We start from the raw sequence: 27,607 nt of genomic DNA on the forward strand, positions 1-27,607 counted from the left end.
GTGTAGCAGCAAAATTACCGCATTAACGATAGTTAAAAATCTCGGGAGGTTTACGAGCAATTAGCGCTACAGAGGAATTTCTTAAGATAATAGAATTTACAACAGAAAATACAACAGCAAGCATAATTTCTTCGTACTAAGAATCCCCATTCTTAGCAGAGGTTTACAAAATTACGCACGGAATATCTGCATAAAATGTAAATTATAAAAAAGCCCTGATTATTAATCCTTTAATTCCATTAACACTTGTAACTTCTTACAACTCTCTACGAGTGATCCAATTGAATTTAATATAAACATAAAAGTTTAAATGCAGAGTTGTAAAATATAGCAATAAAAAAATGTGTTGTGATATCAATATTGATCTGTAATTATCAAAGTTTTGAATGTCTGAAATGCGCTTATATTAAAATCATTTATTGTTTATTACTTATATTGCATTTTATTATGCTCAATTAAATTAAATTAAATTAAAGAAAACTGCGTCTAAAAGTATTAGAAACAAATTCCAAATTCATTTCTCTATAACAAAGTTTAAACAACGATAATATTCTTTATAATCCTATGATTTTTATAACGTTAAATAAAATTCTCAAGTTTAATTATAAGAATATTATCTAGCTGCACTTATCAACTTCACAGTGCAATGACTCCATGACACGAAATAAAATTCTTACGATATGTACTCCCGTATCGATTTACTGACCGTGCCATGTACAGTCAATTTATGGGTAGATTGGATATCCATACTTCTAGGTAAAGTTCCGAATATTTTCCGATACGAAGTGCATAACCACGACCGATGTCATGAAAACGTACTTTATTGCGCAATATGTTTATCTTTACATGATCTAAATATGGAAAGGTCTATTTTTATTACAGATATAAGAAAAATAAAAATAACTTTATGGTGCACTCAAGCATAAAACATGTATAGATTTTGATGCTATTATACATATAATGACTGTATAAGGAAATGATTGTCACAATCCTCTTTTGTCTGCGATTTACCTATCTCCCACTACCGATATATTCCCTCCTGTTTCTCTTTATACTCTTTGGTCAAAACTGATCCAGCCGCAGTTGACCGAAGGATACTTACGTCTTGCGATGGTTATATAGGAATATGGGATATAAGAATTCCAATATTGCAATTTATCAAAACATTGTAATTGTCAAAATAAATAAATTTTCATTCATAAGATTTTGTGTATTTGTAATGCGTATTGCAATAAACATGTGTGTAGCTTTATATACTAATTTCAATGAATATATGTATAGTTTTATATATTAAGTTTATCATGAGATCGTACGCGTACATTAAATATATGAATATACTGTCGGTAATAAATATTTGCAAAATAAAAGAAGATCAAACTTAACTTTTGCTTTTTCATAGAGGAAGCTTTGTTTATCGTTGTAATTAATATAAAATGTAGATAAATAACATTTTAATATAAAATCATTCATGTAAAAATATTTGTTACTTCACAAATATATAAATAAAATTAAATGTGTGGTAGTTTCAACCGCGAAGCAGATGAATGGTAGGTACACATTTAGAAAATTGGAGCAGCGTGGTTTAAACTTCCCTCGTCTCGAAATCTTATACATTTATACAAGAAAAAAAAACGATCTAGATACAATTTATTGTTGCCAGAAGCAGGAACTCAACGAAAGACAATCAATTTTACAACTGCTAATGTAATGAAAGAAAACTTGAGATAATTCATTTATCATGCGCTTGCCATCTTCGAAATGTTCGCGCCATATGTGACTGTTTAAGAAGACAAATAACTTAAGCCTCACGCAAGTAAATTTATCGCGCGTCTCAAATAATTCACTCGCTCTTATCAGATTCTCTTTCGTCGGGGAAGTTGAATTTCAGTAAAAAACGTTGACCGACCGATTAAAAAAAAAGCATGAGTAGATCCACTCACAAGAAATGCAGATTGAAGCCCGATGTTCTTCGACAGACACTTAAATCAACGTTTCAGAATCTGTATAAAGAATAAGAATTTCGTGAATCAACCGGTGAAGAAATTGATAAACCAGATCATGGAGAAACTTGACACGGGGAAGTACAGCGATCGAGACTCCTAGAGATATCATTGCCACTTTTGACCAGAGAGGATACGGCCTTAAAGGCGTTTAGGCATAATCCCACGGATAGTAGCTTCGCACCACCGGCCGCTCGACCGAGTGCGTGAACCAAATGTCCGAACCTGCGGTTCCTCTCGTACTGAGCAGGATTACTATCGCAATGACCGATCATCAGTAAGGTTGTCCCTCGAGGATAAACTAAACTAGTTACGTACAGGCAGTTCAAGCGTGAAAAACCGATAAGAATCGTTTGGCACTTTGCATGGCCGCACTAGTGCGACCTATTCGTGTGTGACTTTTGCGTCCATCTGTCGCATCACTAAACTCTACTAGCAAGTATGTAACTCTATACTAGAAAGTCCCTAAAATTATACGTATTAATATCGGCGTTACGGAAAAAAATGTAATATTGCAACATTATGGCTAAATTATTTTATCTTTGATCGTGCAGATAAAAATTACTAACTTTTTAAATTATGTCCTGTTGTATAAATCTGAAATATAAATAAACAACACGCGCGCAACTGAATTCAATTAAATATTTATACTTACGTTTATGCATTTTCGGTTAGATTGTTCAGATAAAAGCGACACTACTCCAATACATTTAAAGGTTCAACTATTCAACTCTTCCCTCTCGTCGATTTCGACCCTAGAATCATATGTGAGCCTCCAGCAGTGCCAAGAGAGTAATTTTCCACTGGGAATGGAAACGTCTGACCGTTTGATTATCCACGTTATATACCGGTGGTCGTAATTACAAGTCGAACGCGATATTCGTCACGCCATCTGGTATATCTCAGGACCCTCTTGCGAATAAAGACAGACACCGCGGAGTCAAATCGACCGAGAAAATAAGCGATATCGGAAAGGCATACATATGCAAATATAATATTCTACACCCTATCTTTCTCTCGTACGTTAAAATCGCCAACTTTTACTTAATTTAAAATTTTTCAATTAATTTATTATCTCACTTAATTGATTGATACATAAATCCATGGTGTATTTACATGTGATAATTGCAGCTAAATACTACCTATTCGTACCTAATGTTTCACAGCCAAACAATTTATGTTGTTTCATGCATCGAGTAATAACAATGAAATGGTACTAATATTTCATTGTGCGAACGCCATAAATTTTGAATATCAGTGCCACGAGGTCCTCATTAAATGCATTATAGATGCTTACACAAGCTCGCAGAATAATATTCTCGGTATCGCGATTATTATATTTACGTTTGGATCGCGCATTTCAATCTGCATAACTCTCTCCATCCCCCGGTTTTGATCAAATATATGAAACGTGACGGATAGATAACATTCGCAGGCAGCTGCCGTACCGCTGCAGCGCGTAGGAAATTTTCCACAAATCTGAGATTGCGACTCGCGAGCGTCGCGGATCCATTCCTATAAACGTCGCCGCCGAATACCACGGAGGATTCTCGCGCGACGATATTTCCTGGCGGACTTAACGTCACGAGTATGTACGCGGTTTGGACCACGTTCTGCGACACGGGAGATAAGTCCGTTTCGTGTATATTTTGCGTAAATCGGGCGGGGAAAGTGCAAACGCCGGTTTATTTTAAAAGGAGGCAAGCAGGCGAAGGAGGACAAGCGCGGCTGAGCCGGGGTGCAATTTTCAGACAATTTCGTGTAATAACTTTTGCATGTGAAATTGCAATAATACGTTCTCCCGGCGGGCTCGTAGGTCGGTGCACGTTATGCAAAGGCCAGTCTCTTCCGTATACTTCCACCCTTATTTCTCTGTCTTGCCCACCCTCCATCCTTCTTTCGTTCGTGGAGAGAGGTCGTGGTGCCATGAGGTCAGTTATCCGGATGCGAAGACACTAGACCCCAACTTCTTTCTAATCTCTTTTACTGCCATTCTACACCCGTTGCTTTCACTTATTCATAGCTTGCCACAAGTTTAATTTCAAATATTGTCCGCCTCTCTTACGATTATTGCTATTCATAAATGCATTCTATGCTAAATATATTTATTTAAATTTTTTATTTATATTTCAAATTTATACAACAGGACATAATTTAAAAAGTTAGTAATTTTTATCTGCACGGTCAAAGATAAAATAATTTAGTCATAGTGTTATTTATTAACGCAATTTATCAACAGAATATTGTTCTATATTTCCAACCTTACATGTATGCGTAGGTGGTGAATTTATTTCCAGCAATTTATTAATAATTTATTAATATAAATTTTTCTGCTCTGAAAATCTTGATCATGAACATAAGAGGTAGTTTAAGATAATGCATTTACAAAATTAAAAGTATAACTGGATCGAAATCCGTTTGGTATATGAACAATATATATTTATCGATTAATATTAAAAAGATAAAGTTAAAAAGATAAATATTATGATATTCCAGTACTAAATTATAAAATTGTGTGCATTAGATATATGCAATATATATAATAATATTAATAATAAAACATTTGTGTTATTTAAAGTTGTTACAATTAAAGCAGTATTTATTCTAATATTTTTTTAAATATTTTTTTATTTATAGGATGTGGAAGGAGATTTTCATCTTTACGCACGGCTTACATACCCTATTTTATGTTGCAAGTGCCTGAAAAGTGGTCTATCACGCACGCGTAGCGTGCGTAATGGGGCACTTTTCATGCACGTGTTGCATAAAAATTTTTTAATTTAGAAAATAAAGCGTCTGAACGCTAATTATTTTTTATTCAAATAAAAGTTTTAATTTAATGGAAAAAAAACAGTTAAAATATTGTTTTAAAACAAAGACTGTATTTATGTTTCCGTAATAAATAACAATATTTCACTCTTTCTCGCACGCGCGGACGCGCGCACACACACATTCTTTAGTGTTTTAAATTTGTAGCTATTATTGCACTTTGTCCAAACAGAAACGAAGCGCAGATTGAAGTATACAGAGTTCCATTGACAACTTGTCAAATGCAAGTGTAGCGATCGGATATTAGAGAACAATGTACAAAGAATCTCCAAAACGAATTTTATCATTCCCCCTGCGGGTGTAAGACAATCCCAGGCGGATTCGAACGCAAAGAATTGCTGAAGCATTAGTGGTTTGCGGAAATAAAATAGATGTCAAATGGATAGAAAGAAAATTGGAGCTGCACATCGATTTTTCTGCGCAAAGAAAGAATCACGTTTCGACGCTTTCATTCTGAATGATGTAGTAATGTGCATTAAAATAAGTGATTGTGTAGCAGTACAGTTGCATGAGTTTAATGTTTACGAAAAGGCTGCATCGTTTTTTATCATTTTTCCTTAATTATCCACGTATTTTGTAATATGTACGTACCAAACTTTTCAGGCATTCATGTGTACCAAAGTTAATTAACAAAGCGTAAAAGTTAAAAAATACTGATATTATTTTTATCATATACAAATCCTTATCTATACTTTGTAAAGTACGTAATGAAATTTAAAGTGCGCTTTAAACTACTATATTTAACTCAAGCATGTTTCATTTGTGAGAATACCTACATTAAAATAATTTATGGAAGGAAATTATGACGTTGCAGTTACTTTTCCATTGTACGTTTTTAAATTATCTTTATAAAGTATATGTCTTGAATATTCAGATATATACTGCAACAGTAAATTTGCAGGAAGAATTAATTTCTATTCTGCAGAAATAACCGTATTAAAAAATTTCTATGCCGCGCTGTTTACAGCTCATTTAACATTAAGATTACCTTCGCAAAGCGTGCCCATGATACATATGAAATTGTTCGCGTTACGGGTAATATTCGTTTTAGTGTATTATTGCGGAAAGGTATCCGAGCTGCGACATTACTTATATAAATTTCAATTTAATTTAACATGCAACCCGCAATCTCCGCGAAGTAGCTTAACTTACTTTCCGTAATTTTCATATCCGTAGAACAAATGTAAAAGTTACATAATAAGAAAATGTTAATTTCATTTTACTAATTTCGCCATTCTATTTTTGCGTTAGTATGTAAGTTTGTTCGAAAACTAGAACATTAATCTGTCTATATGCATAGCTAGTAAAAATGATGAGGCTAGGAGAATTCTCGTATTTTAACACTCGGATCGAGTGCGTCAGTTGTCTCATGCGGGTTAATAAATCTGGATGTTATTAAAATTTCCAAATCTAAAATTACTAGCGCGGAGTTTTATTTGAATAAAAAACTACAGCGTAGTTTTATTTTAATTCCGAGATAAATTTTCGAAAAATCAGGTCGCATCGAGACGATTCGTCAAAAAATATCATCCGCTTCGATCAAGTTACTGCATATACTCCGGTATACGTTTCTCCGTGCTTTAATTTTAATTACGACTACGATTTAATCAATGGCGATATCAATATGTACGAAAGATTTATCGAGCAAGCCCGATGCTCTCGCCGTTGGCGAATGCAATGATATAGCGAACCCGGGATATGGAGCGTGCAGTAGCGCTGTAACAACATGAGAGAGTAAGCTCCATCTTCATTCCCGGGAAATTGAACCCGACGTAGTTCGTGCATTCGAGTGTCCTTCGGAAATGGCGTATCGCTTCGCGTTACATGCTGCTAATATTTTTTCTACGCTTACAGCCGGGGGAGAAATACCAGTTTCGCGAAGTCAAGATCAGACGGAATTACAAACGTCGTCATGTCGTGTCTCATTTCGCGAAAGCAAACAGAGAATATACGTGCTTCTCGCAAACATCAGGCATGAACAATGCAAACACAGCTTCGAGGAACTTGGCCGATATTGCGAAGAACGAATTATCCGTTGTGCGCCAATGCAAGTTCTAAAGTTACCATTCATCTTACTATGTTTAACTCATCAATTTATCCATCTTATCATCAATATTTTAATTTTTGCAGAATACAGATCTTTATATAACTTTATTAAATTTTCATTGCAATTAGTGTTGTAATTCGGATTCATTTTGTAATTAACACAATAGTAACGATATCCTATATTTCTCGAATATGATATCATTAAAATGTTATATACATCCAATAATTCAATTTGCATATTTTCGCTGTTAATACATACATCGTTATTTCCCCAATTTTCCCGAAAGTTTATGTTTCACTCTAGTTATCCACGCTAGTCGTCCAACGTGACAATTAAAATAAAACCACAACGGGATATAACACTGACATTCCATTGTAGGTATACGGCCAAAGTTGGACTAGCTATACATTTCACTTTTTTTAAGAGTGTTGCGGCACCCGGATACGTCCGAGCATAATAAATTTTACCCTCTTTCGTCGTCCGGTTCTCCTTTACTTATGCTCCATTCGGGTATAAATTCTCGCGCGTACAATGAGAAGCGACCCACCCTTTCTCTCTCTCTCTCTTCATGAATACAAAAAGTCAGGAACACGTTCCGCAAGCTCGAATATTAGTGATTCCGCAACGCGGAAACACGAGAATCACAAGCAATTGAAGATACAACATTCGCACAAAAAATGTTAAGTACACGCTAACAAAATTACCCTTAGCAATTGATTTTTATATTTTTTTCTCTTTTGGTTAACTATAACACGTTAGTTACATCGAACATATCTCTCAAATTATTAAATGGCACACATTCGTAATTCTAGGCTGAAAAACTTAATTCTATAGATTTAACACATATTCTCAATTAATTGTTAAATTTTTATCTTTCACCCAAAATGTTAAATTATAAATAGCATAATTGAAACAAAGATATCGATATATTAGAATCGCTTGTCATTGTCATCGACACATGCTGGATATGAACAAACACAACACACTACTGACTGTTGCTGTAAAAGTGAAAATCATCATATCCATGCAATGTGCCATTATGTATTACCGATGTTGATGCTTCAATGCATTTGATAAATTACATACAATATCGGGATATTTTTGTGTTTTATTAACGTGTAACAGCTAAGCATTAATCAACTCAACCGAAACTAGAGAAGATATGCCGCATTGCGCTTGTTAATATCGGTAATATTGCACACTACCGATACTAACACACACATGAGATTACAAAGTAAATCTAATTTAAGATCTTAAAATTCTTTTATAATGAGTAATTTTTTTCCATTAATTATATTATATTATTTAATTTGATATCACTTACATAACACCTAAAAAATATTGCTTTATATTAAATAAGATATTTAATTATTTTTCTTCACTTTTGTGCTATTTAAAAATGACTAAAATTTATGTTTCTTACTGCTCTCTGAAAACGACACGTATAATATTTTTAACGTGATTAATCTTGAGAGTAATAAAATTTGCAATTTGCGGAATATTTTAAATCGTCTTTCCTGCATTTATATCATTCTGAATATAAAGCGAAAGATTTTTGGAATTCCGACATTGCCATTGATTCGCAAAAATGTAGTTGAAAATCTCGCATCGTTATTGTACTCGTATATTCGTTCCACTATTATGTTTGGCTATCGCTCGTTCCGCTTTAACGATTCCCTTGCCGCCTATAACCAACAGAAGGTTCATTCGCGCTTTGTTAGAATACATCATTTTTCTGACGATCGCGCTTGTTTAAAAGTTTAAATCTTACGTTAACTTTTAAGAATCCGTGATTCTTTTTGGACATCTATGATGATTGCGCGAATACTTTTTAAGTAGGCGAAATATATAAGTTTGCGTGAACGATTAAAATTATATCAGCCGATGTGTCAGCATTTATAGCAGCCCTTTTGTCAGCCGCTGATAATGATCTGCCAGCAAGTAAGTATCTACAATGCAAATCACCTCTGCCAGAGACGGAGGAAATTAAACTGCACGATAACAATAACGGCTCGATAAGACCGGACTATTCGGAGTTTAGTTCGCCACAATGTAATTACATTACGCGGACTCTGTACTCGCGCAGTGTTTCTTCTTCGATACTTTCTTATGACAATTAGAAGAAAGTTGCGTTCGGCTAACGAGATACAGATTGCGGATAGGACGTGTTTCTCTGCGCGAGACAAAGGTACCGTCTGCAGTAACAACTAGCATCGGGTCTCATCCGCAGACTTGCCGCAACTTCGGCGCCGCGTCCAGGAGGACGTTTAATTCAATGGGGCGGGAATAAGTAATGTACCTTTGACAAAGTCGTTCTCTCTCTACCTCGGGGACCGCGGCGCATCCCCGCGTCGTGCTTCGAGCAACGGAGCTTGATTATACAAAGACAGGAACAATTCCTAGCACGACGACGCGACGCGACGGTTCCGCCTGCCTTGCTCCAGCCCGGTCGTTTTGTTTTATGAATCAGCGCTATAATCCCCACAGTGTATATTAATGATAATCTTTACTATTTAATCGAGCCTTAATCCGGATTCTCCGCATTAGCAACGACTGTTACCTGTTCTTGCAAGTAGGAATACATGAATAAGTAAGTAATAGCCGGCCAATAACCGCTGAAACATTAGATTCACAAGATTCGATATTTCTGTTGAATAATTTTGATGATTTAATTGAGGGAAAAAATCGACTCTCTAATTATTCTAGTTGCATAATATTTGTGCATATAACAGTAAAACTAACGATAGATGCATCCGTTGATCGAAAGTGGTCGAAATACTCGATCGCGATCGATTGTTAAAATAAGACAAGTAGGTATCTATTCTATAAAGAAACGAGTGTTTGAGTGGTGAAATATCCTAAATATGGTGGATATATATCAAACGGCTTTAACAGCCTTCTTTACCTTTGCTAAAGATATCCACGATTTGTTTTTACTTCTCAAAACGATAATAATAATACAATTAACGAAGAACTGAAACGTGGAAATGATGCTATAGATATTGTTATAGACCGTCCTGATAACGATTTATCAACATACACAAATGAAAACACGAATGACAGTTGTGATTTAAAATAATAAGTGTTTCTAACCAGTTCTATAGTCAATTTAAAAGTTTTAAAATAGAACGAATTGTAAAAGATAAATAAAAATACGCAATGACACAATCTAATTACTTTTTATTTTCGCATTAATATTTCTTTCGAGTGAAGTGCGCCGCAATAGGTAGGCCACGTATTTACACTTAATTCGAGCGTGCTAGGCCTCTAGTATTTCTTTTTCAAGAGCAAACAATGGTATATGAAAAGCTTAAGTAAATGTGTAAAGTTGCCGCGGGAAAGGTGCAAGCTATTAACATGATCCCCGTATTCGTATAACTCGTAGTATCTTTGTAAAAAATTTTAGTCTTTGTAATAGCGATATTAAATATAATATATAATGGAAATTAGACTAATTGTACGTTAAATCCTTGTTAAAGATTCAGTCCAAATTTATTTGACGAACCGCGAATGTAACATCGCTATTTCGAATATCCTGCGAATTCTATATGTCCTTTACATTATCGAGCGCAATATGTAATTAAATTAATTATATATTAACGTATTGAACGTATCGCATCAAATAAATTTAATACACAGCTCTGCGGTTAGACGTCAATTATGTTGCATTATTTCGAATGAATATCCTATTAATGCGTACTACTATATTAGCCGAAAGCAAATGATGTGTAAAACCAAGAGATATTAGAGGATTAAAAGATATGAGCATATATGTCTACGTACAAAATGTAAAGAAACTTCGAGTGAAAACTTTTGGACAACTTTCTCGAGTAAAGCTAAAGACTTTCGATAATCGAATTACGACTGTGCTCAAAGTACGCTCGCATTCGGCCGCTTCCCGCAAAATATATGTGCAGGCTAGCATTTCCACTCGCTCGGAAATTATAGTCAGATAGCAATGGAATATTACAGTCCACTGAGCGAAGTTTCTTGCAGTGAGCGCGCACAACTAAGAAACATCATATCTCGAATTTACGATAATATCTTCATCAATTCATTTGCCCAATTTATTGCATTTAAAAAACTTGAACGTTATTATTCTGAAAAAATATTTATGCGATCAAATTACTCAAGTGTTATTTGAGTTACGTAATTACGTGTCCATATTTTACTTGAACTCGAAATGGAATTTTATAAACCTGCATCACCCTGAGACATATAATAGATACATTATAGCTAGCTATAATTTTGCGAAATAGCGATTTTTCGGCGTGAGGAGATCATACTCACACGCTTTAAAACATGCAGGAAGATAACATACAACTTCGCATATTCTCACATAAGCCGTATAAATATTATAGACGAATAAGCCATTACTCTTAATAATCTTTCTCTGAAGAATTGCAACGTCAGCTCCTGCAATTTTAATATGTTCAGCAAACTTTCATCGCGCCACGTTCCAGCGTGTTGTAATTTTTATCGTCACCTCCCAGCGGAATACGTTGCGTTTAGGAATTTAATATCACGACATACCTACACACAGTGTGCTCATCGACAGGATGCTCTGTGCAAAGCAATCCCTGCTCTACTTTACTGGACGATGACTTCGCGACCTGATTTTCATTTCGATGTTTGAATGCAGGGTTATACGCAAAATATATCGAAATTACCGGAAATTACTTGTCGAACTGCATGCGAGAACTTTAATGCGCGTTCCGTTCGTAATTTCGAATTAAATTTGCTGTTTAATATCAAATGTTACTTTATTAATTGACTATGCTTAGCATACGGCAGAAAAACGTAATACAGTAAAAACGTACTTAAACCAAAGTGAATTTCTTCACGTGAAACATAATTTCGCGATAAATTTATTTTTGTGATGAATAGAGAAACAAATTTCTTTTTTATTTGTAATTTTTTATTCCGTTTATATTATTCACATAATATTATGTACATTACGCACATATATACCCATCTACCATAAATTAACATTTGTAAAAATGTTGTGACCAATAGATTCATTGCGCGTATTTTATTATTTTTTCCTCTTAATAATAGAATGTCAAAAATTCGTAATACATATTTTACAAATAAAACCCGTAATCGTCATTTTTTTTATCGCACATCACATAACACCGAAAGCAAAAGGAAGTCTCTTCGTGATCTCTTATAATCACCGGTCTGACAGATAGCGACACGTCATGTAAAAACGGACCTCGTAATTCTTGTCGGTCATGTCACAACATTAGAGGAAAAAAAGGAATCCTGGCAAAGGGTTGGTATGCTATTATTGCTCCTCACTCGTGCTAGCGTGAAATGGAATTTTTTATGACGGCTAGTTCCCTACAGGTCGCACTTGTGTTGAGTGCGGAGAATGGACAGCTAGGTCCTAATTCTGTCGGGAAACGCCGTAGCGGCTTGTTACACACACATACACACACACACACAAGAGCGAGGCGCACGGAAATTAACGAAGACGAAAGAGAATGGCAGGGCACAGTCGATCATCTCCTCGAATATCTTGGCACTTCACGTCCGGGAAAATGAGGCGCACGGCACCAGTCTCGCGCAATTTGAATTGCGAAGCGTGCGCGCGTATCGGGAAACTTGAAAATAGCTTAATCGATCATCTTCTCATTCTGCATTACCTCGACTGTCACGCCGTAAGTTACTCGCTCAGTGACTCGATAACGTTTTGAATTATAATCGCGGAAAACGGTATCTATTGAAATGTGAGATCAGCAACCTCTAGTGGGTGATGATTAATCACAGTGAAACGGAATTACAAGATGTGAGGATGTGCCTAGTGGAATTAGACTATTCATTGCAATTACTATTTGTAATTTTCATGAATCTATTTATATCATTAATAATATATTTTATACATCAATAGGTTAAAGATATTTCTTTAATCTATTAATATGTGTATAACATTTCATGTATTCTTAGAAAGAAGGGACGATTACGATAACTTCGGCCCCTTGAAATGTTAGTGGTTTTCGGAAGTATTTTTGGCGATATAAAATAATGAAAAATGTTTACTTATATTCACGATTCATATAAGTATCTTTACAGATGTATAGTAAAAGACGCAGATATTATCTTTAAACGTTAATCGAAGGTATTCTAATCAAACCAATAACTGAATTAAATTAAGTTGCAAGATGTAGAATGTAATTAACATATTTTTTATGGTGCCTTCGATACTCTGACAATTGTAAATTATTTTTACAACCGTGCAGAATATAATGATGTTCGCACTTAGTAGCGAATATGTTCGAAGTGAGTTTTGCATTCACACCAATTTCACACGCGTTAAAACCACTAGCGAATCGAAGGGTAATTAGCAAAGTGGCCGAATATCGGTTGTGCATCTACCTCTCTAAGCGATTTGCATAACGCACGGCTAATCATAATCAAAGTAATTAATTGCGCCCTCCTCCCTCCTTCCCTCTCGTTCCCACACGATCCGGTCTCACAGACCGTCATCGGTATGACCTGCGAAACAATTAGATCGCGATCCGGTAAAGTCCGGTTTGCCAGCTACGTTATTATTAATTTAATTTGCATAACTGCTTTATACAGCGAATGCGTCGAATGGCCAGAAGCGTCTTTAACGCGACAATAGCTCTGAGAAGATAATTAACATAACACATATTATATATGGGAATTGAATACTTAGTAATTTAAATATATGACATTGTGACAATAAAAAAAAGCTGCAAGTCTTTGTCTTTGCCATCAAGGTACAACTTACGTGAGAGGCAAATTCTTCTGACTCCACAGACAACAATTAAAAGCCCCTGCCCAACTGAAAAGTCTTGTTGTAGCTGCAAAGGAAATTGTTCCATACGAATTTGTGGTTGCACGAAAAAAACCAACAAATGTGGTCCACTGTGTACATGTGATCATCAGATATGTCAAAATCAGGTAATATTACAATAAATCCTTATTCACTCATACCTACATTCCATCCTCGTACACACAAATATCCTAATAACCTGTTTTATTGATATTTTAAAAATATCGTAGAAACTTGGGTTTTTATTGTTTATTGTGTTATTAATTAATCACTGACGTTCAATGGTATTCAAAAAGAAGAGGACAAATTAAGAAAAGAATTGATAGAGAGGCAGGTCGTGCTTAATAAGGCAGTCATAGCTTTAATATCAAATGAGGAACGAGAAGCAGCTACTCATATGATCAATATCAACAATTGCTTGAAAAAAAGAACGAGAAGAAATAATCAAGCTTGAGAGAGCAGGTAAGAGAACTTTTTTGTCTTGTTTTGTCTGCTGCCTGATTATTGTGCAAATATTTAAATTTATTTTAGAATGCAATATAAATTTTATTTATTCTGATAGAGTTATTATTATTATTACGCATCTATTATATATAAATTCTTTCTGTTTCCCCAGAATTAGCAGAGTATCGAGAAAGGGAAAGAGAACTAGAAAAGTTGCTACAGATGGAAGAACTGGTGGCTTCCCTCGAAGCAGAGGTATGTATCCCCCTATGAAATAAACCTTAATGATGATTAACATTGTTAATAAACTCTGTTTCATAAAAATATTTTAACTCTATCTTTTTAAGACAAAAAATTCAATCAATAATATTATAAATTACTTTAATATTTCTATATATATAATACCTTTAAACAGAAAAAATACTTAAAAGTGATTTAATACATTATAAAAAGATGTCTAATAATTCGTGTCAAACAGGATTTAATTAATAATTTATTCGAAATTTTAAAGACATTCTTATTCTAAATATCGAAGACCAATAATAGGTATATAATTGATGAGTTTCTCTAGATTTTTCATTGTATTAAGCGGATTCTTTCTGTATTCTTTATTATAACGTAAAAAACCAAAGAAAAGATTGTTTTTTTATGTCAATATGTTCAGAGTGTTCTAAAACGTCGAAATATTGTATTAAAAAATAATAGTAATAGTATAATAGTATCTCTTAAAATGGTGCAAATTAGAATTTTGCACTTGGCTTCCTTATAAAGGAAGTGATGTCTTAAGATGCTAATACGGCCCTCTGATTGGCTAATGACGCCTTAAGACTATACTTAAGACGATCTTGAATATAAGACCCGACTATGAATACCGGCCTTAAAGAATTATATATAAAATAGAAATAGAAAAGACTGAAGAATATAATAAAATTAAAAATAGACCAATATTTTAAAATTTACGGAAGTTAGAGCTATTACAGACATTTTTCTAAAAATTAGAGACTTTGATCGCGTATAAAGCTGGGTCTAATCAATCAAATTTTAAAGAATTGTATATGAAATAGGGGTAAAAAAAACTGAAAAATATAATAAAATGAGAAATTGATCGATATCTCCAAATTTGCGGAAGTTAGAGCAACCATGGACATTTTAAAAAAATTCAAAAATTTAAAAAAAGAATTTTTTTTATTATTGATTATTAGCAATTTTTATTAATTCTATTATATTCTTCAGTTTTTTCTACCCTTATTTCATATATAATTCGTTAAAATTTGGTTAATTAGTTCTAAAGTTATAGAAATTTCGGTAAATTTGGCACATACACACATACACACACACACACACACACACACACACACACACACACACACACACACACACATCCATACATACACATTTTTTAAAATTACAATTTTTTGACGTTTTAGAACATTCTGAACACGTTCAGAAAAACAAAAAAAAATTTTTTTTTTTACGAAAACAAAGTTTTTTCTATGAGGAAGCAAAATCTAAATGTCTGAACATTTTCATATATAATTTAATCAAACATTTTAAAATATTCTTCCTGCCCGGCTGTATAAAATTTTAATTGTATAAGAAATTTATCGCTGTTTCTATATCAATATTATAATTCTTATCATCTCGCTTGAAAATCTGAGAAAACAATTCATAACCACAATAAAAATATCTATAACATATTTTGTTTCAAATGGTCGGAAACTAATTCATTTGTCATAGAATATCAATACGTGAAAATCGAGGTTTAACAAAGTCACCTACACTTTTCCACTAGCGCGTTGTCAGCGTTTTCAAAATATTAAATCATTAATTGCTTCTACAGAAAGGTTTCATTCTGCAGCGTGTGGGTATATAAAGCCGTTCAAAAGTTTTTTCAAATAAATATAAATAAAAGCATATAACAATGTTTGTTTCCAGCAATATAAAATAAAACAATATAAAGTTTGCAGTACTTACAACTAATCCTTTACGCCACCTCTCTAATTAAATTGTTTTCCAGGAATTGATCTAATCGAAATTATTAATTCAATTAACATACGATTCAATTAATCACAAGTTTTTTTCCGCGCTTATGCTTCTAGTATAGCCTATTGTTATTATCAGATAACTGCGCATCAAAAGAACCTTCGCTTTATCTTTGTTTTTTCTTTCTTTTATTTCGTAAATCGATTCATTTCACGCTAGAAATGGTAACGAGCAGAGCACGTAATGCAAGTGATTAAATAACGTTTCAATGAAGAATCGCTGACACCCCCAGTGCCACGCAACAAGCCGATAATAGGAGCCTGTTAATTACTCGTTTTACTCGCGCCGCTGATGGACTCGCAACATCCACCGGGACGATTCGTTACGGCATCGCTCGGGGAAGGCCGTCCGACGGAAAAATTCTACGCTTAACACCAAAGCTGCGTTATCGAACGAAGCTGCGCGTAATCTCCACGACTCGACTGACTCTATTGTGTCAGAAAATATTGCCTCGTTTCTATGGCACGGACCGCGACACGCGTATACCGAAATGACACAGAGAAACGCGATCGATGGACGGTAAAATTCACGAAATTACGTCTCGCGAATAGAGATAAGTAAAATTGTAAGAATAGCTTATTTCGCGTGTTCACTGCAACCTAAATCCCATACACGTATCGCAGATGTGACAATAGTCGGGGTCTCATAAAACTTTCTTTCAAACATTACCTTTCGATGCACTGTTAAATAGATATTAAAGAATAAATATTACCAATACCTTGAGTTAAATAACATTTTAACTGCCATGTTTGTCAAAATTTATTATTTTAACTTCATTAGTTTAGTTAAATTAACCATATATTGAATAAGAGTATTGGCGACCTATGAGAATAATTAAAAATTACTCGAATTGAGTATAATTTGATTGCGGTTCTTTACGTTTTGTTCCAATGTTAAAACAAACCTTTCACACATTTGATTAAATATTATATTATATTCACAATGCCAATTATAAATAGATTATAAATAGATATACGTCAATGTACTAAATATCTTATCTTTAGAAAAAAAAATATTAATTACTATTAGTGGATGCAACGTCAAAATCATCTGAGAAAAATAGACTAATTATTGCTTGAATTTTAAAATATATTCGTGCCGAAAGTTGTCTCTAAAATTTATATACGCTCAAACAAAATAAAAGTGCAGGTAACACTCACTATAATCAACTAAAGTTATATTATACCGGTTTGAATATTTTAATCACGTTTCTCTCTGCATGACTAATTTCAGTAGTGCATCATACGCAAAGTCCGTAGGCAAATGAAACGCTAAAAACGTGGATCTAAACTCGACTCGATAAGGTAATCGATTAGCTTTGAACATTTTTATTGCGCAAAGCGTCCGAGAGCCGCCGCGCCGTCCAATAAAATTCCTTCCGCAAAAGATATAAGTTGGAGGAACGCATTGCATATTCAGCGTGTACAGTCGATTGCATATTCGGTACCGAAATTCGCACGGCGAGCGGCGTCGCTGATAAATTGTATTACGTTTTTCGTCCTGGAGTGCAAATCGAGTCCGTCGACGTTGTCGTCTCCCGCGCTCGCTCATCATCGTGCAATAACGTCGTTGCGCGGAAATAACGTAAAATTCAATTAGAAGATCGAGCAAAAATTTCCCATTGCTGTTTCCGCAGATAAATATTATTGCTCGCCGTTCGCGATAACGCAATAATGCGTATTTCAATCTATCAGCCGGCAACGTCGCCGCCCCGTCGGCGAGCACCGTTCTATTGAGAGTTCTATTGTTATTATTATGCCAAAACGCTACCGAAATTGTTGTTATTATTGTTGCGTCCTTTTAACCACAAGCGTCATTAATTCCTCATACGGATACGTCCACATGCCTCTCATTGTATGATTATTAGTACGATATATTTGGCACAACATCAATTCCGCTCCCTCTGTTTATTAGCCCCTACTAAATACGCTTCAATACAATTAGTCTTAAAATACATCCAATTTCACAAAGGAACGACATGCAAAATTCAATAAGATTTAATTAAATTAGTTAAATAAAGTTATACTAAATTTAATAAAATTTACTCGGTACTGATCACAGATTGAAATGATTGTAAATCATGAGAAGAGCGTACTAATGTTAGCACAATTACAGAGAGAATTGATAATATCAAAACTGAAAATCTGTTTTATAAATTCCGTAAATTATATGAACGCGTTACTTAAAGTTTTAATATTGTAACGCGCATTAAAATTTTGTTTTAATACTTAAAGGATAATTAGGAATCGACTTATTTGGTATGTTTATTTAAAAATTTAATTTAAAGATATTTTTCACTCTTTTTACTTTAACCCGTTTTTACTTCCAATTAACTTCCTAAGAGTTCTCTCTACGAGAAAAAAACGTTTAACAATAAAAGCGTAAGTATAAAATATAGAGCTATTATTTTTATGGACAAAACATATTAATTGTAAACTTATTACTTATTAATTATAAACTTATTAATTATAGCCGCGATGAAATGGACTCGGCTAAGTGATTTGGTCAATGGCTGAACGTTCGTCGCACCATTCAAAGGATTACTCAAGGATTAGATCCCGCTGTAGGACCGCCGTAGACACGCCTCTTTTTAAAAAACATCTCGTACGTTCACTTCACAAAAGGATTCGATAGTATACGTATCCGTACACACAATATAAAAAAAACAGAGATGAATTTCACTTACGGATCTCGAAACTACACTTCTCGGACACGGCGAATTTCCTGGAGGGCGAGATCGCGTCCCTGCGCCGTGTACTCCGGACACAGCATCCAAATCGCCGCTGGGAAACACACTGCGATTCTCCTTGACTCAAACAGAGAGACCTGGACCGTTCGTCGTGATGCGAGTCGTTCCACGCGCACTTTTACGCGCCGTTTACCGCAATGACGATGACACGCACGCAATGCAGTCACTTCTGGTTCCGCGAACCTCGCGACAGATCAGCTCCTCGTCGAGGACGCGGCACTGCTTATCCGAGTCGCGAAAATTGGTCCCGGGAGTAAACGCGCATCCGCGCCCACATTCTCTCCGTCATCACGCCGCGATCAGTCACCTTGATGATCGAAGATCACCATCGATCGCCGAAGAACAAACGTTTTCGCTCGAGCGCGAGAAAGTCCCTCGGCGTGGAAGTCACTAAACCCGTCAATCGTTCCTCGTTCGCGATCGCGACAGCGCGATCCACATTTTAACGGATCGATCGGAGCACTTTCCCGATACACTGTTGCATTCGTAAAATGCGCGCACGAGATCGTCGTCGTTGATCGTCGTAATAAAAAAAAAAATACGCGTTGTTTCTGACAAATTCGAAATCGCAGTTCGATGGAATTCGTGATTCGATTCGCGAAGAATTCCACCGCCGAAAGGTAAACTAGAAAGAGCGGACGATATATTTCCTTTCGATCGGTGCTGAACTGGTGACAAATTGAACGCCGATGAGCGGAGATGACAGCACACGACGATGACGAGGGTGGAAAGGGGTGACAAGCGAGTGCGTGTAAATTCAACGATCGCGAGGCACGAGCGGCACGTCGTGATGTTGGCAAGCGACTAACCTCCGAGAGCCGCTCTGCACCCCCGGACGTCCGCGCATGCCCCCTACCTTAAAGAACGCACCCCCGCCCTCGCATCGTCGCCACGGACTCGCCCCCCCCGTGTGCAGCCACCATCCCCGAAACCGCGCGTTGACTTCATCTTTTTTGACGAGGAAACCACTACTCTCTTTTCTCGCCATCCTTAAGGGTCACCCATATAGGAATTGCCCGTAGTGGCAAGGAAGCCAAAGCTTGGCCGAAGCTATGGCGCTCAATCATTGGCCAAGAATCTATCAGCCAATATTGGCCCATCATTGGCAATTTACAGGTTGTTGAATAGTCAGACGTTACAACGAAGGCCGACGCTTGGCCAACGTAAGGCAGTCAACTGTCGGCCAGAGTTCTGTCAGCCAGTATTCGACAATAGTGGCAAATAACTGACTGCCTACTCAAACCAATGTATTGCACAAAATATTATTTTTCAATTTATTTAAATAATTTATTTTAATTAACCTAAATAAACTCGTTTTCTTGCATCTACATCCTTTTTGTGCGTGTTTCCTTGATGCGCCTTTATAGGCTTAGATCGACCACCAAGAATTATACCGCCAAGACCTTCAAAATCAATTTCCGATCCAAGGAGATATCTCTCTCTCTCTCTCTCCCTCTCTTTCTTTTAACTGACCTGAAAATCTCTCTTACATCGTGCTTCCAGGAGTACGGGGAAATAGACAAGACGGAAATTGTAAAATACATCCGCGACGTATAATCGTCGTGTTTTCATCTCGCTCTATCAACGATACATTGTCTTATGTATCACCTGGTGTAATACTCCGAAATGACATCTGCGCGGAAATTATATTCGCGTGTGTAGATCGCGATTAATGCTCGGATGGAACTTGTCATTGTTATTTCAAAAGATAGAATTAATATTTATTACCGTAATTATATTTAATGCTATATGTTTCATCCTCATGTTTATTTCCACATATAATTTTAAATAATATAAAGATTACAGTCCGCTGAAAGGAAATGACCGTCTACAAGTGTACATATGCAGGTGGGATATGTTCGGAAAAAACAAGATGCGGCTGCGTCAAAAAGAAAACCAACTGTACAAACAGTTGCAGTTGCAACGCAACAGTGTGTCAGAATCGGGTAATATTAAATATCATATTTATAAAAATATTCGTAAAAATAACTCAATGTCAAAGATAAAAGATATGCGAGGTGAAAATGGTTACAGAATAGCTCTTTGTGTTTTAGGAGGAATTAAATAAGCATGCCGAAGAAGTAGCCGAAGAAGTAGCTTTGAAGAAGATCAAGGATCTGGAGATCCAGTTGACAGAAATGAAAAATCAGAATGATCATCTAAATAAGAATAAATTTATTACCCTCGCCCGGAAAGTTATATATATTTTTATTGCACGTGCCACTTATCAGTGCACGGCTTTTTTTTAGTTTGGCAACTGCACTTGCTGCAGGTGCCATAAAGAAATATAAAGAATTATATTTTCTTTTATTTCATTTAAGGCTTCTTCTAATTGCTGAATTTTTTTATTATTTTTATTAGACTCTTCTTTATATGTCATCCTCATGTTTATTTTTACATATATTTTTGTTGACACTTATCAGTGCACGGCTTTGTTTGAGTTTGGCAACTGCACTTGCTGCAGGTGCCAGAAAGAAATTCAATGCGTCTTTCGACGCTCTTGAAAATGGAAAAAAAGGAAAAGTGTCAAGAAGCACGATACTATTATTTGGAAAGCAGATGAGGAACAGCTCATATAAATTTTTAATTAAATAATAAATTTAGCCCATAGCGATAGCGCGATAATGAATTCGATCATCGTGAAGAATTTCAATGAGGAGGCGCATCGGCGCCAAATCAGTCGCGGGAAAGAGAGGCTAAGAGAGATCCTAACGTAAAAGAACTTTTCAATCTCTTCTCGTAGTCCTGCGAAGGATGAAAGGATCTCGTAAATCGTACGATTCGATTTACGTCTTTCTTCAGAGCCCAATGTTTCTGCTCCCCCTCTCTTCCTGTGTCCTTACGAGCGAACTAGAAAGCCTCCGGTTGGTGTCACGCGAAGGTAAAGAGGGTAAATTAGTCCTAGACATTAACTTTAACGAGAGTAAACGCGCTCTCAAGTACAAAATACCCTTAAGACAGCTAAAGCACTATTTGGCCATTTTCAGTTGACTAATATGCGAAACTCTTTAAATCGATTAAAAATCTTTAAAGAAGCAGCTCTCTCTTCTATTTGCATTTATATCTAATTTTTGTAAACTAAGAATAATTTAATTGATCAATTTCTCACATACAATAAATCCATCATTAAAAGATTTTTATGATGCAATTTTGTTAATATTTCTAAAAAAGCGCGCGATGTAAATATGAACGGTGCAAGATTATATTTTTATCAACTAGCGAATACCGACAGCGAATGTAATTTAATTTATAATTACGAAGAGAGATATTTCTTATGTTAACCCTTGTAAATTTACATTAATTTTCTTCCAATTAAATTCATTTTTTCTGTGATGAGAGATTTAGGTCGCATATTAAAACAGAAAAATCTGTTATCTGAATTTTATATGCAAGTGACGTTTGACCTATAGTGGATAGATTCAAAGACTAGTATTTAACAAGAATTAGCATGTAATTTGCAAGTCTGCATTTATAAATGCGTTTATTAGTGTCAGCTTTTTATTAGCTTTTACAAATTATGCAACAGTACGATAAATCGTCTTTTCACAATAAAGTTTTATCGTAAGTTTTATCGTATTTCTCGTGGTAATGGCACTTCTTTGTACGGCGGGGCTAAATTTAAGGGAAATGACCGACCGTCAGATATAGGAGACAAGCAGCAATATGTGGAATACACTTCATATCGTGGCCGCGGTTACAATAGAATAATTTTAAAGAAATATTTAACAATTCACTTCGTTGCAATCGCGCGATGTAAAATGATCTGGGGTTTTAGTCAAAGAGAACTAGGACGCAGTCAATCGGGGAGGAAACGTGCCGATTGGAAGGGTGAGAGCGAAAGCGGGAGGAAAAGGTAGAAATACATGAAGCAAACCGGTATACCTGCAGCGAGCGAATCAATAGCTTCCTCGTAAAGATCTCCGTAAAAAACACGTCTAAAGCGGAGGAGTTTCTTTGCACGGGGAATGCTATCACGTAGCTAGCCTCGTAATCGGAATTGCGAATTTAACGAACCTCCGATTTTGAATTAATTCAGGGAAACGACGACGTATTAAATTCCTTTAATCTCGAATCCTCGAGAGTCGGGGGCGTTCCGGCAATCCTGGAAAGTCGGTTACCACAATCGCGGTGGAATATCGACAATAAAACGAGCTGTCGTTCATTCTCGTTACCGTGACAAATAATAATCTCGCGTCGCCGATCCCCGATGTAAGCCGAGAAAAACACTACGGGGACACCGTATATCTTCGACCGGCGTTTATCGCGCGTTATACCCCGGGACAGCATAGCGACCTAAAACCTACAGCCAACGAAGAGAAGCGGCGCTGTCGTAAGAAATATTAAGGGTTGGCTAGGAAAAAAAAAAAGAAAAGCTCGAACCGGATGTTCGAATGGTCCATAAAATACGATGGTTGAATTGGCCCGAATTCTATGACGCGCGCCAGGACGGCGCGCGCGGCGGTGTGAAAAATGTTCCAGCGGTGCCGCGATCGAAATGAAACGATCGCATTATTACTTGGGTGTGGTAGAAGTTATACCGAAGGTCTCAGGTTTACCGCAGCTTTACGGAGCTTTATGCCCGACCCGCAATCGAATTCCCTTTTTCTTAACAAAACTGTCGAGACATCGATAATTCTTCAGTCGCGCGAATAAAATTTTAGTGCTTTAAATACAGACGGAAAATTCCGACGTATAGATAAAATTTTATCGCGAAGAATATATATTAATTTAAAGTCTCGTCAGAAAGATTTTATGTTAATTAATTTTATGCTAATGTTAAGAAGATTACGAATTATGCTATTTAAATAGAAAGAACGATATTATATATATTCACAATTTTAATCAGTCATCAAAGCTGGGCATTAAGAGATACGTGGTCTTGTATCTCGCGTTTATTGCGTCATATCGGACAACGGACAACTCGTTTATTTTCTATCAGGCAAAAATTCGGAATTTAGGTTCAACCGAATATTTTTGCTGGTAACCTACTGTTTGGTAACGTATGGTATGGAAAATGAAAACTCGCTCTAGCCGACCTCGCGGCGCAGTTTTTCGAAGCATGGCGCACGGAAGCATTTTTCCGGGGATGCTCGCGCACACGACATTTTCAAGAAATTACCTCGCGCAATTTTCTACCTTTCGCCCGTACCTTTTACTACCTGGATAGAAAATGATTTTGTATTTTACCGGCGAATTTGTACCGTAACATACGCTGATACGATGCTAGAATTATTCAACAAATTATGACCCATAAACTCTATCCGTATTAAATATTTTTTAAAAGAGATGCGTACACATACGACTCGTATATAAATTTGAAGCAAAAATCGGACTTTATTAAAATTCTCTTTGAACACATGTAAAGTAAAATAAAATAAATAAATTTAATAAAAGTGATTTGATGACAATATGTATATTAAACCTTTTCAAAAAAAATGAAATTTAATTGTCTGCAGCATATTCTTCATTTCTGGATTGCGATCAAATAATTTGCGAAACGTTCAGAAAACACATTAAACATCTGAGAAAATAATAATTTTATTGAGTACATATACTTAAAAATAACTAAGTTCTTTTGAAAAAAGTAAGCTGTTTTATTTCAGTTTTAAGCATAACAAAATATGAAGAATAAATAAGTGTAATAAATATGTAATATGAATATATAATTATTGAAAAACAAAGATTAATGTTTATCTTTAGAGAACGAGCGTAGCCTAGTAGACAGCTGGTCTATTGAGGCAAAGGTCCCGGGTTCGATTCCCGGTAGAGCTAGAGAAAAATATATATATTCGCTCGTTCTCCTCTCGGAAGGCAATGGCAAACCACCGAGAGTATGTCTTGACAAGAAAAACTTCTCTAAATATAGCCGTTCGGAATCGGCGTTAAACTGTAGGTCCCATATACAATAGGGGTATTCAAATAATATATATATATATATACATAATTAAACATGCAGTTAAAAAATAATTTTATAAGATATAATAATTTGATAATAAATTTATATGTAATAACTATAAAAGTATGTGTGTGTGTGTATATATGTATATATATATATATATATATATATATATATATATAGTGTATATATATATATATATATATGTATTGTGTGTGTATTCGTCATACACAATTTACCTGTAATCTTAAATATTATATTTATTTATGTTCATACCTTTCAACATTTTACATGTTATCGAAATTCTTAATAGAACCGAGTCGACAAGAAATCCGCAGTCACTTAATCGTAAGTGCGTTAAATTGCCGCAATTGTTGACAAATTTGTTGAAATGCTCAACAGAAATGTTGGTTTGTTTCAGATCTAACCGTTGTAAATATTTACATGTAAATGTAAAGTAAAATAAAACATTGTGATTACAAAAAGATTTCGTATTCCGCAAATTTCGTAAATTTAAGCATTTAAAGAGAAGAGGATCCCGTGTTAAAATATTGAAGCGTTTATTTACTTGGCTCATACGGCACAACGACCTTATATCTAAGTTTTTAAATATTATTAGTACTATTTCATCCTGCAAAGATAAAAAAAATTAATACATGACATTATATTGTAATAAATATTGTGGTAAGACTTACAAGAAATAGATTTCTTCAAATACTTACGGGAAGCGTAGAAAAACTGCTACATGATTGTTCTTTGTATTCATTCGAATAGAGTTCGATATCTTTTATTAACTTTGCATAATTTGGATGATGTCGTAATAAATAGTTCCTATAAATGCCTCTCTTAATAAATGGATTCCTATATCTTTGCTTAGAACGTGCTACATCTATTTCCTGCGATATTTGCTTGTGCCCGAACTTTCTCGTGTTAAAACTGTTTGCTGTATTGCTGCAAACAACATATTGAAAAAATTTATTTTTTAAATTTATTTTTATTATTAAGAGAATAATAAAGATTAAATATTACGATGATTATTATACCTTTTACAAATAACGCAATATTTTGAGAACTTTTTTTGCAGCTGAACTATATCCAAGTGTGCAGCTTCATGATCAGGTGTTAAATTATGCTTGTCCCCATGGCAAGAATACTTGCAGTTAATACTTTTTAACAAATTAGTCAAATTCAGTTTAGGATTTTTAGGTAGGACTAATTTTGACGTGCCAATTAGCTCCACAGCTAATCGCTCCATCTAGGCGTGTGGAATAGTCCCAGTGGCTGTACATAAATTGTAGTCTGAGTATTTTGGTTTTGAAGTCACAGAACTTTAAAGGCGGCGAAAATATCCGCGCTGTCAAAGGAACTGCATTCTGAGGTGGTCCACTCCATAATAGAAACCATTGGTTGTTCTCCCACTGCTTCTTTTTAGTGAGAGTTCAAAATTTTTTAAAAAAAGAACCTTTTACTTAAATCTTCCTTTTTTCACCTTTTTACTTTTATTTACAATTGACTCATGATTTTCTAAATGATTATTATTTATTCTGTGATTATGACTTTTATGTTTTTTACAGTTCTTATGTACGGATAATGGACCCAAAAAATCTATGGAACTACTTTCATGACATTCGAGACGAATATGGGAAGTGTAGTGTGTGTTCACTCGAGTTTTACCAACCACAGACAGCCAACAAATTTAAAATGCATGTAGAAACGGATCATAAAATCTCTGTGTATACGGCTATACCATATGGAGTAAGATATTGTTATACTATTTCGGCAAATAAGGTTGCAAAATGCAACTTATGCGAATACTCAAGAAAGGATTACATAACAAATACACAAAGCCTGACGAAACATGTCAATGACTGCCATTGTAATATGAACAAGTAAGTACATTATTAAAAACTTATTAAATACCTATCGCTTTTTCTGTCTTTTTTCTCCCTCCCACTCACACAAATCTTCACATCACCGTATTATTAATTCTATTATATTCTTCAGATTTGTATACCCCTATTTCATATATAATTCGTTAAGATTTGGTTGATTAGTTCTGGAGTTATAGAAATTTCGGTAAATTTGGCACATACACACACACATACACACACACACACATACATACATACAGACATTTTTTAAAATTGCAATTTTTCGATGTTTTAGAACATTCTGAACACATTTAGAAAAACAAGAAAAATTTTTTTTAACGAAAACAGAGCTTCCTCTATGAGGAAGCAAAATGGAAAATATTTTAATTCGTAGTAATGTTCAGAATTTAACAAAAAAATTTATTATTAAATAATCTTGTTATCGCGTGTAGCACGAAAGAAATTGTAAATAAAATAACACATTTTAAGAAATGTGGTGCGTTATGCAAAGTGAAAATTGAGCCACGAAACAATGCGTGAAGTAAAATAATAATTTTTAAAAATGTAGTGTGAAAAGAGAGGCAGGAAATAGGTGGAATTGGGTGTTTCGTGCAAGTCTCGGGAGGTTTCACTTTCTTCTTTGCGTTTCAAGCGGCCGGGCTATACATTTAGTGTTATGTGCAATACAGTGCAATATGTACACGTGTGTACGATATATGTCAGGAATGTGTCACATCGCGTAGAATTGATCGCACGTAAACATGCACGTACAAGCGGAGTTACATAGCTCGACCGGTTGAGTTCCACTGTACAGGCGCGTAATCCGTTAATGTAGCCATCATTAACGCGAAAATTATGGCGATGCGACTGTGTATCCGATCGGTGTCATCTTATTGGAGTTTGCGAGCTAATCCGTTACCGGTATA

The 27,607-nt window shown here is 35.2% G+C and overlaps 1 protein-coding gene across 3 annotated transcripts in view; it reads right to left on the reverse strand.

Annotated features, from left to right (window-relative positions):
* LOC139812693 (zwei Ig domain protein zig-8) overlaps positions 1-27,607 on the reverse strand; it is a 487,042-nt gene that overhangs the window by 78,260 nt on the left and 381,175 nt on the right. The window contains exon 1 of one of the 3 annotated variants that reach the window (XM_071777738.1): positions 18,852-19,726. The exons of the other annotated variants lie outside the window; for them this stretch is intronic. The gene's annotated coding sequence lies outside the window, so the exon portion shown is untranslated. Of the gene's footprint in view, positions 1-18,851; positions 19,727-27,607 lie in introns of those variants that run through there. 3 annotated transcript variants of the gene reach the window in all.

The sequence above is a fragment of the Temnothorax longispinosus genome, chromosome 5, assembly GCF_030848805.1.
Source record: "Temnothorax longispinosus isolate EJ_2023e chromosome 5, Tlon_JGU_v1, whole genome shotgun sequence".
NCBI classification, from domain to species: Eukaryota; Metazoa; Arthropoda; class Insecta; order Hymenoptera; family Formicidae; genus Temnothorax; species Temnothorax longispinosus.